Raw genomic sequence first — 13,378 nt, 5'->3', positions numbered from 1 at the left:
CTGCCTTAAACAATTTAGGAAAAGCAGCTGAGCTGCATCTTGCCTTCTAGCTCTCTTCTGTGGCTGGGGCTGTGCCAAATCTTGGCCTACAGATAAACATCTTAGGAAAAGCAACTGCTCTGCATCTTACTCTAGCCTTATTCTGTGGCTAGGGTTGTGATGAACTCAGCCTTCAGAACATTGGGCACAGCTGTGCTTAGGTCCAGTTCTCATAGGCTTCTCATAATCCACTCTCCACAGAGAGAGATCTCATTTTATAAAAAAGAAAGTGAATATAAAGGAAAAGACCAGGAAGAAATGAACACATATTAAAAGAAGTAATCACTAGGTATGTGGGGGCTGGATTACAGATGACCTTTCATTATTATTATTTTCTACTTTTGAAGAGGACCAGCTGGCCCAGTACTCTACTTTCATAAGTGTATACTGTCATTTTCACAGCCATTCATTAAACTGAAATTTGTGTGTCACTATGGAAGTGATGGTCACCAGGATCCCCATGGTGGTGGAAATGTCCAATCACCACACTGTTTGATGCCAAAGTCACGATTTGCCTGTGAGTAAGGAGCACTGGACATGGAAGTAGTAAGACCTAGGAAATGAACTTTTTATTTCATTAATCATACTTACTTTAAAGATGAATTGAAGCAGCAGCCTGTGTCCTATGTTGGACAATACAATGGGCGGCAGAAGAGTTTTCAAGCAAACATTTACAGAGATGGCAGACAAGTCAGGAGCACCCTGTCTCCACCACAATGTTCCTGGTCCTGTTAGTGGGGGCAGGGCTGATGGAGGGGCACAGTGTGGCTCTGGTAGACATTATGCACTAAGCACAGTTGGTGCAGATGCTGCACGTGAATTGTGGTGACAACAGCAACAACATCAAATTCAGTCTCTGATCGTGAATTTTATCACAGAGCCAGAGGAGAACACAGGCTGTTCAGTGACCTGGTCAGGTCTGCTCCAGCCTCAATCAGAGTCTAACTCAAATACTTAACAATGACCTTGCTGATCAGGAAACATTTTTTATATGCATTCATCAAAGACATCAGTAGGCAGCTTTTAGTTTGATGATTAAAAAAAAAAAAAAAACAACTAACGTACTGATGCTTGGGATTGGTGTATTGAGCAGAGCCCATGGCTGCATCCTAAAAGCCCTGAAGTGAGCTGAGCAGAGCAGTAAGACCTCTTACTGCAATCCTCTAATGCCCTGGTGGAATGCTATGCTTCTAATGCAATGAAGCACTAATTATATCTTCATTTAAATCACAGTGCTCCAGTAACTAGGCCAGGGGGTTCTCTGCAGGAATCTGGGGTAAGCAATGTCTCCCCTGCTGGGCTTTTGTCCGAGGCCATAGGCGATTGCAAACATTTTATTTCTAAGGAGTTCTTTATAACCCTTGATTCATAAAGTCCTTCTGTGATGACATGGCTAGGAAGACTAATTTCTGTGTCCCCAACTCTTCTGCACTTAGTTTCCGATTAGCTTGTTGGACAATGTAAAGCATGCATAAGTTAAGACTCCAGGTAAACCGGGCACTGGTGGTTCACACTTGTAATCCTAGGGTAGCTACTCAGGAGACAGAGATCAAGAGGATTGTGGTTCAAAGCCAGCCTGGGCAAATAGTTGGTGAGACCCTATCTCAAAAAAACCCTTCACAAAAACAACTGGTGGAATTGCTCAAGGTGAAGACCCTGAGTTCAAAACTATACTGAAAAAAAAAAGACTCCAGGTAAAGGCTCAGGAGGTATGCAATTTGACACATCTGAGCAAGGAGACTAGAAGTGTGCAGTGTGCTCTGGGCATCACACTGTCACCTGTGTGCCCAGATGCCAAGGGTCACGGATTATCAGATATGATGGAGGGCAGGAGACAGTGGAGACCAAATCAAGAAAGGACATGGAGACCAATTACCCAGCTCCATTGTTTCCACCAGGTGCTCTATGGTGTAGTACATATTGCTCCCTGAGAGAGCTGCACTGGCCACTATCTCTGCAGATGTCCCCTGTCCCTCCAGGGCAGCATCTCTCCCCCCACGCAGCTCTTCATCTGCCACATGCCACAGTCCTACCAGGCAGGCTCACCTCGTCTGTCTCAAGTGTGGAGATGGCATCTGGCACTGACCCAGGATAAAACTCACACTGACCAGAGCAGTGTTCAGCAGTGGCCTCAAACTTTGTGTCAGTGCCCTTGATAGTCTTAGAAATCACCAAGGACCCTAAAGATTTCTTGCTTCTAAATTAGGTCTCTCAGTATTTACCATATTAGAAATTGGAACAAAGAAAAATTTAAAATGTTTAAGTGAATTTATAAATAGCAATGTTTTTTAATCCATCTGCGTTAACCAGTAATATATTTTTATTAAAACTAAGTATATTTTCCAAGAAAAGAAATTGGTGAGAAGACTGGCATTAATCTACACTTGTATAAACCTCCTTAATGTCTGACTTAGCAGCAGACAGCTGGATCCTTATACCTGCTCCTGTTATCAATCTGTTGGGCTATTCTTTTTAGAGTATAGGAGGAAAACCCAGTCATATTTATATTTGCAACCATTCACTAAACTCCAATTTGTGTGTCATTACAGAAGTGATGGGCAACAGGAATTCCCATGGAGGTAGAAAAGTCTTAACACCACACTGTTCAATCACACACACACACACACACATATGCATATATACTATATATGAATATGGCGAGTGTATGGCACTGTGTATTGGACTATTGTAAGAACCTCTTCTGATTATTATTAATATTGTTCTCTTGGCAGTTAAGATCCAATCAGTTAGGATTAATGGCAATGTGGAATCTGAAAACACATCCACACCTGCATATTCTCTCTCCCACTGAAGTTAATACCTATCTTGTGCATTGGATAGCTTTTTCACCCACACCTGGTTTTGTAACCTCATGCACTGCTGCTTTGCTGAGATCTACAGATCTCCCAAACATTGGCACTCTTGAGAGGATGGACCATGGCTGGGCCACATGTGGAAACAAAGCTCTGACCCACACTTTGGCAGCCAGCCTAGGAAACCAAGTCATCATCCACAGACACAGTCCAGGAAGCCAACCCGTCTACCAGTCCAGTTGTTGAAATTCTGACTGTAGGCTGTTGTGTGCAGTGACTGGTCCAGGAAGTCAAAAGATAAGCCCCGTAACAATTGACCCAAATGGCCAGGTCTGTATTAATGATGGACAGCTTCCAATCTTTATCCCTGCTTGCAATTTAGGGCCAACCAGAGAAAGACAAATACGTTCCCCATCCATCCCACAGGAGGTTCTTCTGATCCAAGGTCCTTCCTCCAACAGCCCCAGCTGAGGACCTCCATCAAGCCATCCTGGAGCCCCTTTTCCTCCTCACTAAGCTTCCTGCTTCTCTGCCTGCAGTATCTGCCAGGCAAGGCACGGGCCACTGACCCCTGTCCTCAGGGGCCTCTGACAAACAACTCTGCTCATCCTCATTTATTTGGTCCTTGTTTGTTCCCACACTTGGTATGCAATCACACATCATATCTGCTAATATTGCCATGCTATTCACCAACAAGTCTCCAAGCTGGGAGCCAGTGACTCATGCCTGCAATTCCAGCTACTCAGGAGAGATCAGGAGGATCGTGGTTTGAAGCCAACCCAGGCAAATAGTTCAAGACATCCTATCTTGCAAAAATGGCTGGTGGAGTGGCTCAAGGTGTAGACCCTGAGTTCAAGCCCCAGTGCCACCAAAAAAAGAAAGTCTTCAAATATTGTAAAAGTGTCAACTTTGGAGTGGTGGATCAAAGGGCCCACAAATTCTAATTTTTACTTAAAAACTGAAATTTTTTCACTAGCAACAAACACTACCAATTCTTTCCTTTGGAGTAGAAGGCTGACCACTACTCGAGTGTGAGGATCACAGTTTCTGTTGGTTGTTCTTCCAGGTAAGAACTGTGTTCTGTTTGCAGCAAGCAAAAATGATGTAGCTAGCTGAGTTCGTAACTTACGTGACAACCCGTGTGCATCTCTGGAAATGATCAAATGATTCAAATGGTCTCACTGACAGGACGGGCAGCTGAGGCGCTGTGTGCAGTTCCTATTTCATTGGGAGAATGGTAAAGACTCAGCTCACCTGGCAGTCTGATAAAACCATCGACTGGGTAGATGCCATGTTGCTGCTTGTGTTAGGGTTTTGCACTGAGCTCCAAAGTCCTGCAGGGAAAACAAGCCAGAGAGAGCCCCAAGCAGGAGTGTCACTCTGTGAGATTGTGTCCTCAGGGCAGAGTTGGCTCTGGCTCTGAGTTGACTCCTGGTGCCAGCTCCTCAGTCCAGATCAGCCCATCAAACCTGACCTCCAGGCCTGCAGAAGGCAAATCATAGTCTCTTTTCCACCTCAAGCTACATTTACTGGTTTGACTTAAAAGATTTCTCAAAGATGGGGCACAGAAGACTGGACAAAATGACCAAAAACCAGTGATCCACACATGTGCAGAAATTTCAGAGTGGACATTATTTCACATAGAGTTGGCATCTCACCCAGATCCTGGCCATGCTGTCAGAACAGCTGTCATGCGGCCACCTTTGCTTTGACTTTTAGATGGTCACTGCCCATTTCAGAAGGGTGTCACTGCCTTCATATGTGGATGCAGTCTCAGTGACTCCTATGAAAGACCTCGTGGTCTAACATCTGAAATAAATCCAGTTGTCCTACTACATCTCTGTGCAAACTCATTTTTCAAGGCTCTCCACGAAGCACAGACTGCTGGAAGCTGGTTAGCAACTGCTTTCCGAGATGTGGTGGGTGACAGGGAGCTGCATTTTGATGAACAGGCTCCCGCTGCTGTGCCAAGCTCACAGCCCCTTCACAAAACAACACTTGTTACTGCACGGACAGACGAATGACAGCATCTACATCTGCTCAGCGTAAGAAATCAATTCACTCCTTAATTCCAACTAAAGGGATCTGTCTAAGCCAGCTGACACCTTCCTGAGGCCGGGACCCTGGAGGAAGTGCTTTTTGGAAGGGAACAGATCTAGAGCCCAGGTGGGTTCCCCTGGTGGGATGAACAGCATGGGGCCCAGGTCCCATATCACTGCTTGTCTCCCACTGTGCTCTGAAGAAGAATTGAGCTCCTGCTGGGAGCCATTAAGACAGGCTCCCATGTGAGTGAGGGTCTTGGGTGCCTGTCATTACCTTCTGATGATAACTAAGGGAGAGAAGGTACAAAAGATTCAAGAATTGAAGATTCTACAAATAGCATCTGGGAGAATAGCTGACTCCTTCCAAATTCCTATCTTTCCCTCAAATTGTTACTTTTTTTTTTTGTTTCATCTCTCAGAATCACCGAGAGCCCAAGTGAGCTTATGAAAAGGGTTAGCAGTACAGGGAGGATTTAGGTCCCATTTTCTCTGAGTTTCTGTCTCTTGACCTGGGGTTGTGTCCACATAATCATCCCAGCAAAACAATCAACTTCATGGCCATGTTAACTTGAAAAAAACCCAGCAAAGCAGAATCTTGAACTGCTGAGTGTAACACTAGAACAAACCCAAAACTTAGATCCTGTGCCATATGAACAGCTGACCTGCCAGACTCTTCCATCAATACCCAATAACTTGACACACACTGGGTGGGAATTTCTGTGGGACATCCTCACTGACATGGAACTCTGCATTTGTGAGGAGTGATTCCTATAAACAATGCTGTTTTCATGAAGCCCTCAGGTTGAATTAGACTTTAAAATCTTAACATAAAGATGTACTTATTAATCACTGCCAGCACACAAGTGGTATTTAAGGGAAATTACGTCTTTCCAATTTAAAACTAATAACAAAGCTGAATTCTATTGGTTTGCCTGCTTATCTGTGGCACTATTCGTTGTTGGATAAGTAAGAACAGCCTGTACACAAGGGTGCACTTCGTTAGCTTTACAAGCCACTAAATTGCAACCTAAGTTTCAAATCTCATCCATTAATGCTTAAAATTCATCATGGATCTTAAATACACACACACACACTAGTTGGATCTATTTCTCACATATTCAAAACACAAAAGAATAGGAAAAAGTAAGACAGAAAACCTTCAGCAATTTTGACTTTTTAAGTTAATAGGATAAGTTAACCCAACACTGTCCATCCATCACACCAGAATGACACCAGGCCAAGGAAGCCGAGCTTCTTCCTCGTGTTCTTCCGAATGTCTGAGTGACCTTGATTGCTTGCTAGTTAGTCTGCTGGGGCTCTGTCTTTTAGGGAACGATGGAGGCTGCTTCATGCAGTCTAAGATGTAATCCTTCCTTTAGGAAAAATGGGGATTGTAGACATCCCCAGAGTGCTGAGGACCTGGATGTGCGGTCCAGAGGGTTAAGATTGCCTAGGAGGGAACAGTGGGCTCTTACCTGACTTGTTCCTGTTATCATGGGATTTGGAGACCACAGATTATAACTTCAAATGCCTTTTCTATGGAAACTCCTTTTATGAGGAACAATGCTGAAGCACTGTCTGAAGACATGCTGTTCTCCTTGGTTAAATACAGGAAAAGATGCCATGGTGGGGGGGGCGGGGGCGCGCGCAAGAAGTGACTCCACCAGACCTCAGACTGTGTGGGAGGCAGTGCCTGTCCGAGGGTTTGGCTGAGGGTGTGGAAGGCAATGTCTGCCTATCTCGCACTTCCTGTGGCTCCTCTCTGCCCTCAGGTCAGACTGTTTTCATTCTGCCACCTGCAGACATGCACAGGAGGCGCCAGGCTCCCGCCTTACCTCCACTTCTCACTGACCTCAGCAGTGTCAGCAGAGGGAAGGAAAATTCCTCTGGGGCCAGGATGGAGCACATGAAAGTGCTCAGTCCCACCTTCCCCAGTTCTGCTCCTGGCTCCTTTGGAATGTAGATGTGGAGACATTTCCTGAGGAAATTTGAGAAAGTTAGGTTTATAGTTGGCACCACTCCCAGACTACACTGAGACGAAACTCCCAGATCTGCCCTTCCTTATGGAAGTTCTGGCCCCAGCGCCCACAGCAGACTGGGCCTCAGACACCTTAGGTTGTGTCTGGTCTCTCTAGGCTCTGATTTCCCCAGCCCTTCCCTCTTCTCTTTCTTCCACACACCTGCCATCTTTCCACGATCCTTTCCTTACTGTTACATGTGGTCCACATTCCCAGAAACCCAGTGGTTTCCCAGAAACCTGGAAGTGCTGAGTCTGAGCTTTTCTTAGAGAGTCACCTCAGCAACCTGCAATTGCAACAAGTGTTTGTGCTTGAAATTAAGTGTTGTGCTTCCCAGAGGTTCTTGAGTTTTATCTTTGAGTAAAATTGTTCCATATAAAGAACTTTGGGGGGCCACATTGAAAGAAGAGGGAGGTAAGTCAGGGCAGGAGTCCCTTCCGAAGACCCTGAAGTCACCCTGACTGTGACTGTAATAACCTTTACCAGGCACTTGCGCAATAGGACTTGAGAGCCCATAGCAGATGACAACAGACCTTTTTGTTTGGTATTTGTCCTATTTTGTATTTCTTCTCCACTTGGTGTTATGAGGTCTTCCTGTGCTTATTACATTTGAGTGTTACTTTTAAGAACTCCCCAGGCACAAAAGGGAGAAGAAATAGCTGGAAGTAGAATTTGGCAGAGAAAAGTCCTTGCCATAGAGGAAGGGAGGCATGAACTGGAGTTAGCAGAGAGCTGTTGCCTGAAGTCCTGAGTTCTGAATTCAGAAGCCGTTGGGATGCTAATGGGAGATGTCTGACTGTGGCTGAGCAGCTGTGTCTGGAGCCTCTTCCCAGGGTGTGCTTCCCTGGGAGCTCTGTCCAGATGTCTCAGACACGAGTGCCATTTTCATGTAGCAATATCTGTTAATCCATCACCACCAATGAAAAGCAAAACAAACTCATAGTGCCACTGACAAAAATTTATAGTTTTGGGCTTAGACCAAATTTTTTTAAAAAAGCAATTGTCAAAGCTCTTCACAATGTCCCTGATGTGTGTATAAAATATGTCATTTCTTTTTGGAATTTGAGTAATAAGATATTAAAGATGGACTACCTGGATGTCACGCTGCACGAGTGTTCAGGAATGAGCTCATGTCCATCTCAGGAGCACGTTTGTTGGTTCAGGTGGCCATCAGCTTTTCGCTTCATGGCACCTCCCAGGAGGAAGTGGGCGGGAGGTGAGACCCGCAAGGAAGCTCTGTGTGGGGCACCCTGCAGGCACCCCATGGGTGAAGACTTTTCCACAGTTTATAAGGCACAGGTACATTAGCTTGAACTGTTTCAACAGCTCCCTCAATGAACTCCCAACTTCTCTTCAAATTTCTTCTTTAGCTTCTCTGCAGAAATGCTGTCTTTTGACAGTTTTAAGGCTCTTTCTGTTCGTCACTCCCTTTTGTGATTGGGCTGAGTGATATTACACATGTAAGCCAGACCATTATCACCAGGTAACATTATCATCACTTGTTTCCAAGTGTGTTAAATTCAGAGGAAGACAGCAACATTAAACAAAGCATTGCATCTTTTCAGCACTAGGGTTTATCTTCCTCTGATCTGGCCAGTGGCATTTCTGTGCTCTAAGCCTGGGGTATTTGTAAATGAGGTTAGCTTGTTATTAACGTCTCTTCCAACTCAAAGTTTACACTGAAACTGGGATGAGCTGTCCAGCCATGTGTTCCCTTTCACTGACTGAATGCTCAGAGCACTAGCTCACTAAAATGTGACTAAATGACTAAGCCTTGGCATTCTATCATTTTAAAGTTGACATCCCTGGGCCCTCCAAAACCTTGTCTTTCTCAAATAAAAATTTACAAAATTTGGATCTAGTGCAGCTAAAGGTAAGAACGTATCAGTCGGCGTTCATCAAAGAACCAGAGCCAGTATGTATGCACTAAGAACATTATTTCATGCTTACTAAGGCAGAGCAAGATGGCTGCCCAGAGGAGCTCAACGCCACCCCCTCCAACAAAACTAGAATGTCTGAAGGAAGGTTCTGGAAGAGGCAGTTACCTTTGGGGCACACAGATTTGGGATGGTCTCATAGTGAAGAAAACAGAGACCTAACTGCTGCTAGGTCTCTCCAGTTAGGACCAGCTGGGAAACAAGAAGCCCTTCTCCCAGTCTCCATTGAAGCCACACACACTTACCATCTCTGTTGCTGAAGAATTCCAATTGCACAGCCCTCACTGCCCCTGAGCCCAGTCTAGACAGCTTCCTGAAGTGCACATGGCTGCACTCCCCAGAAAGCACCCACAATGTGCCTCTGCCCCTCTGCAACCCACACTGCTACTGAACATAGTCATCTTTAGACCGGAGCCATTGCCAAAGTGCATCTGGCTCTGGGGACAGTAGTGACTACATCACCCACCCCTGAGCGTCCACGATCACTGAACTGTGCTCACATGGGTGGCTGCGGGACTCTCACTTTAGCCTCCCCAGAGCCCTGTCAGTATCCTGTCTCCAAGAAACATGTAGTTCCCAGCAGAGAAGAAGAGGAGTGCAACCCAGAGGCCAGCTTGCCTTCATGACAACTTGCTCCAGATGGAGGGGGTTGCAGGCTATCAGAGGAAGACTAGGCAGCTCCTGAGCACCTGGGAGCCTTGGGCATCTTCTTTCCACAGTGTGGAGAATGCTGCAGTGGGGACTAAGCAGCCCCTCATCCTGGGGAGCCGGTGGGGACCCCATCCTTATGGGAAGGTTATACTCAATGCAGTGATGCAGCCACACACTTCTGCAGCCTGGGTGGCTAAGGCACTCACAGGCATTGCTGGCCTTGGCTACCACTGAGGAACCTGCAGAGGCTGTGCTATCACTCCCGTCCAGAACCAGAACCAACAGACATCCATAGGTAAAACAAGTCCTTCCTACAACGACCACTATGTAAAATTGGAAGTGGTGAAGCTCCACTGATGCAGATATCAGTGCAGAGACATGAGAGGCATGAACGAGCAAGGCAACATCACACCACCAAAGAACCACAACAACCTACGACCCCAGAGAAAGGGAGGTGTGTGAATTACCTGAAAAGAAGTTCAAAAGAACAATCCTAAGGAAACTGAGCAAGATAAAATTAATACAGAAAGGCAACCCTGAAAAAACATATATGCAACTGAGAGCTTCAACAACAGACTAGATCAAGGAGAAAGAACTCACGAACTTGAATGTAGGTCTTTGGGATTGACTCAGTCGGAGGAAAAAGGAAAAAAAAAAAAGAATGAAAAGGAGTAAAGAAAGTCTATGGAGCTTATGAGACACCATTAAGCAAAGAAATATTTGCACTGTAGAAGTCCCTTAGGGAGAAAAGATGAAGAAAGACAAAGAAAGCCTATTTAACAAAATAGTAGTTGAAAACTTCCCAAGTCTTGGGAGAGAGATGGATATCCAGGTCCATGAAGTACAAAGAATCCAAGTCAGAATCAACCAATGAGGTCTTCTCTAAGGTACATTTCAACCACATTGCAGAAAATCAAAGACAAAGAGAAACTTTAAAACAACAAAGATAACCATTGAGGATCACATAAGAGAATCCCTGGAGACTAACAGCCAACTTCCCAACAGAAACTTTGCAGGCCAGTAGAAAATGGGATGGGACAATAAATTCATACTGTTCAAAGAAAAAACCTTCCAAGCAAGAATACAACTCTCTCAAAGCTGTCAGTCTTTCCCACATAAGCAAAAGCTGATTGAACTCATCACCAGTAGACTGATCATACGAGAAATGATTAGGAGAGAATTAAAACCAAAAGTGAACAGGTGCAAACATATGCAATTAAAAAACCTCACCAGGAGTGGTAAATTCTTAAACAAATCCAGAATATTCTATTTATTACAGTTATAGTACAGAACAGTCTCTAATCTCTCTGAGGAAGGTAACAGTAAAAAAAAAAAAAGTCAACAATAACCATGGTTCTAATCATTTGTTAAGGAATATACAATATAAAAAGGATAAAAAAGATATAAATTAGGAGGATTAGAAGTTTACACTTTTTGTGTATGACCAAAATTTAGTTGTCAGCAGCTTAAATTAGTTTTTATAACTAGTCCCAGAGAAACCACAAAGCAAAAAAAAAAAAAAAAAAAAAAAAAAAATTAAAGCCACACAAATGAGAAGGAGAAAGAAATCAAAGCTTATCACTAATGAAAGTCACCAAACCACAAAGGAAAACAAGAGAGAGAGAACGAAAAACACAGATTTACAAAGCAGAGGAGAACAAATACAAAATGGCAAGAGTAAGTCCTTACCCAGTGATAATCGCCTCAAGAAAAGAGGACCAGTGTGCTGACCTCACCTTTATTAAATACAGTTTTGACTTGGTGATTTTGATACTCAGAAGGAAAAGATGTCTCTTCCGGAAGAAATATGCTAAGATAAGGTTTTCTCATCTGTGGACACTCTTTAGCTGAACATGTGGTGCTTATATGCAGAGAACTGAATCCGGGCTGCTGGCAGGATTGGGGAGCCCTGTCTTGTCTCGGCTTTCTTTGTGTTCAGAGGACGTCAACACTTGGCACATCTTGAGGTCTGGAAAGCTTTCTTGAACTGCAAGAGTGGTTGTGTGGAGGAAATTGGACCTCTAAGGGAAATAATTGTGCAGGAAGTCTTTATTTTGTAGATATTGCTTACATTTGCATAAGGCAAATCCCAACCAGCTTAAAAGCGGTCGTTTTACTTTTATGTATAGAATTAAGTCTCCTATCATTTTAGCCATGTAAGAAATTGCTCCATAGATTTTCTTACTGGTTCATAGAGGCAGAGGCTGTCCCTTTGGTACTGACAAAGTGAAAGGAACCATGGGTAAATGTACAGCAGGTAAGGCAGACTCTGAGCAACTGTCCTTCAATCCAGTTCTCTCGCCAGCCTTCTGTTCCAAGTTCCAGCAGGTGTCAGACCCACGGAGATGCCTCCTGTGACTTCCAGGGCTTGCACTGCCAGGGCCCCTACCTCATTGCAAGGGTGCAGCCTGCACTCATCCACTGTGTCCAGCCAACACTGGGTGGTGCTCAGTGGTGTCACTTCCATCTCTTTCCCCTCCCCTCTGGATCGAAAGGTGCAGCGCTCCCCATTCTTGCCCTTGTCCTGTCTCCTGGACCCAGCTTAGTTTCATGGGTGCTTTGGGCTCTGCAGTCAGGACGTTCCACTGGGCCTGTGTGTCCTGCCAGTGAGGTGGAAGTAAGAGCTCATGATGAGGATGGCTTACAGGACTCGAATAACCCAGTCAAGCTTGCAAACAAAAGCATGTCTGTGAGTCCAGACACGCTGCTCCCTCTGACAATGCTGGCTCCAGTGCAGGGCGGGACAGAGCTCTGCAGAGCTCAGCCTCCAGGCTTTGTGCAAAAGCACACAGTTCAGAAAAAGAAAAACACGAACCCAGTTCACACATGAAAGCTCAAACCCAGAGGCAGCCGCTGTCGGACTGGCCTGCGTCAGAAATTTCTTGACAGAGCAGCTTTCTTTGGGATGTTCAAGTCAATTTTCAGCAATTTTCAATCTTAAGAAATAAAACCCAGAGTGGCAAGTATATGACATTTCTTAAAAATGCACAGTTGGGCCCTTTAATGGCTATCTCTGGAGTGGCAGTGACCAAAATAAAGTTTAATCCCTTTGTGACTTCTGAAAGAAGCAAGGACTATAAAAGACGTTTCGAGGCACCATCTCACATTGGAGGAAGAGCATTGTCCTCCCCTCTTTCCGAAGAGCTGAGACAGAGGTACAATGTCCAACCCATGCCCATCAGAAAGGGTGGTAGGGTTCAGGTTGTGTGAGGGCACTACAAAAGTCCACAGACTAGCAAAGCAGCCCAAGTTTACGGGAAGAAATACGCCATCAACCTTGAATGGTACAGCAGGAAAGGCTGCTGGCAAACTGTGTGTGTGGGCATTCACCCCAGCGGGGCGATCATCACCAGGCTAAAACCGGACAAAGACCGTAAAGAGATCCTGGTACAGAAAGCCAAGTCTCACCAAGCCGGAAAGGAAAAGGGAAAATATAGGAACGAAGCAGTGGAGGAGACGCAGGAGTGAAGTAATCTAAAAACTGCTTGAGTGCAAATGCACAGTTGGGAGTAAAGTTTTTATTATTCCACTCGTGGACTGAATCTAATCTGCTCCGAATTGTTCTACCTGAAGCATTCTGTGTGCTTGAGAAGTCGGTAAATTGAGTTATTGAAATGGAATCTAATCACTTGATGGATGAGTGCCGTCTGTCGCCTGGACCAGCCACTGAGGGTTTCCCTACAGCCAGGGAAGGGTGGGGCAAGAGGTAGGTTTATTTTGGATTTGGAAGCAAGAGCCTTGAGGGAGTGCCCAATCAGCAGAAGGGCACAGCACACACTTTTTCCTTCACCTTGATTCGTTCTGCAATGTGATTGCTTAATGGCAAACACACAGCAAGCCAGCAGTCCAGTGATCCCTGTTTCAGTTATCGTTCACAA

At 45.0% G+C, this 13,378-nt stretch overlaps 1 pseudogene; it reads left to right on the top strand.

Annotated features, from left to right (window-relative positions):
* Positions 1–12,503: 12,503 nt before the first annotated feature.
* LOC109688995 (large ribosomal subunit protein uL24-like) lies at positions 12,504–12,968 on the top strand (annotated as a pseudogene).
* Positions 12,969–13,378: the final 410 nt, after the last annotated feature.

This window comes from Castor canadensis, chromosome 1 (genome assembly GCF_047511655.1).
Source record: "Castor canadensis chromosome 1, mCasCan1.hap1v2, whole genome shotgun sequence".
In the NCBI taxonomy this organism is placed as follows: Eukaryota; Metazoa; Chordata; class Mammalia; order Rodentia; family Castoridae; genus Castor; species Castor canadensis.
Note: the sequence above shows the minus strand (reverse complement) of the source record. Positions and strands in the feature narration are given on the sequence as shown.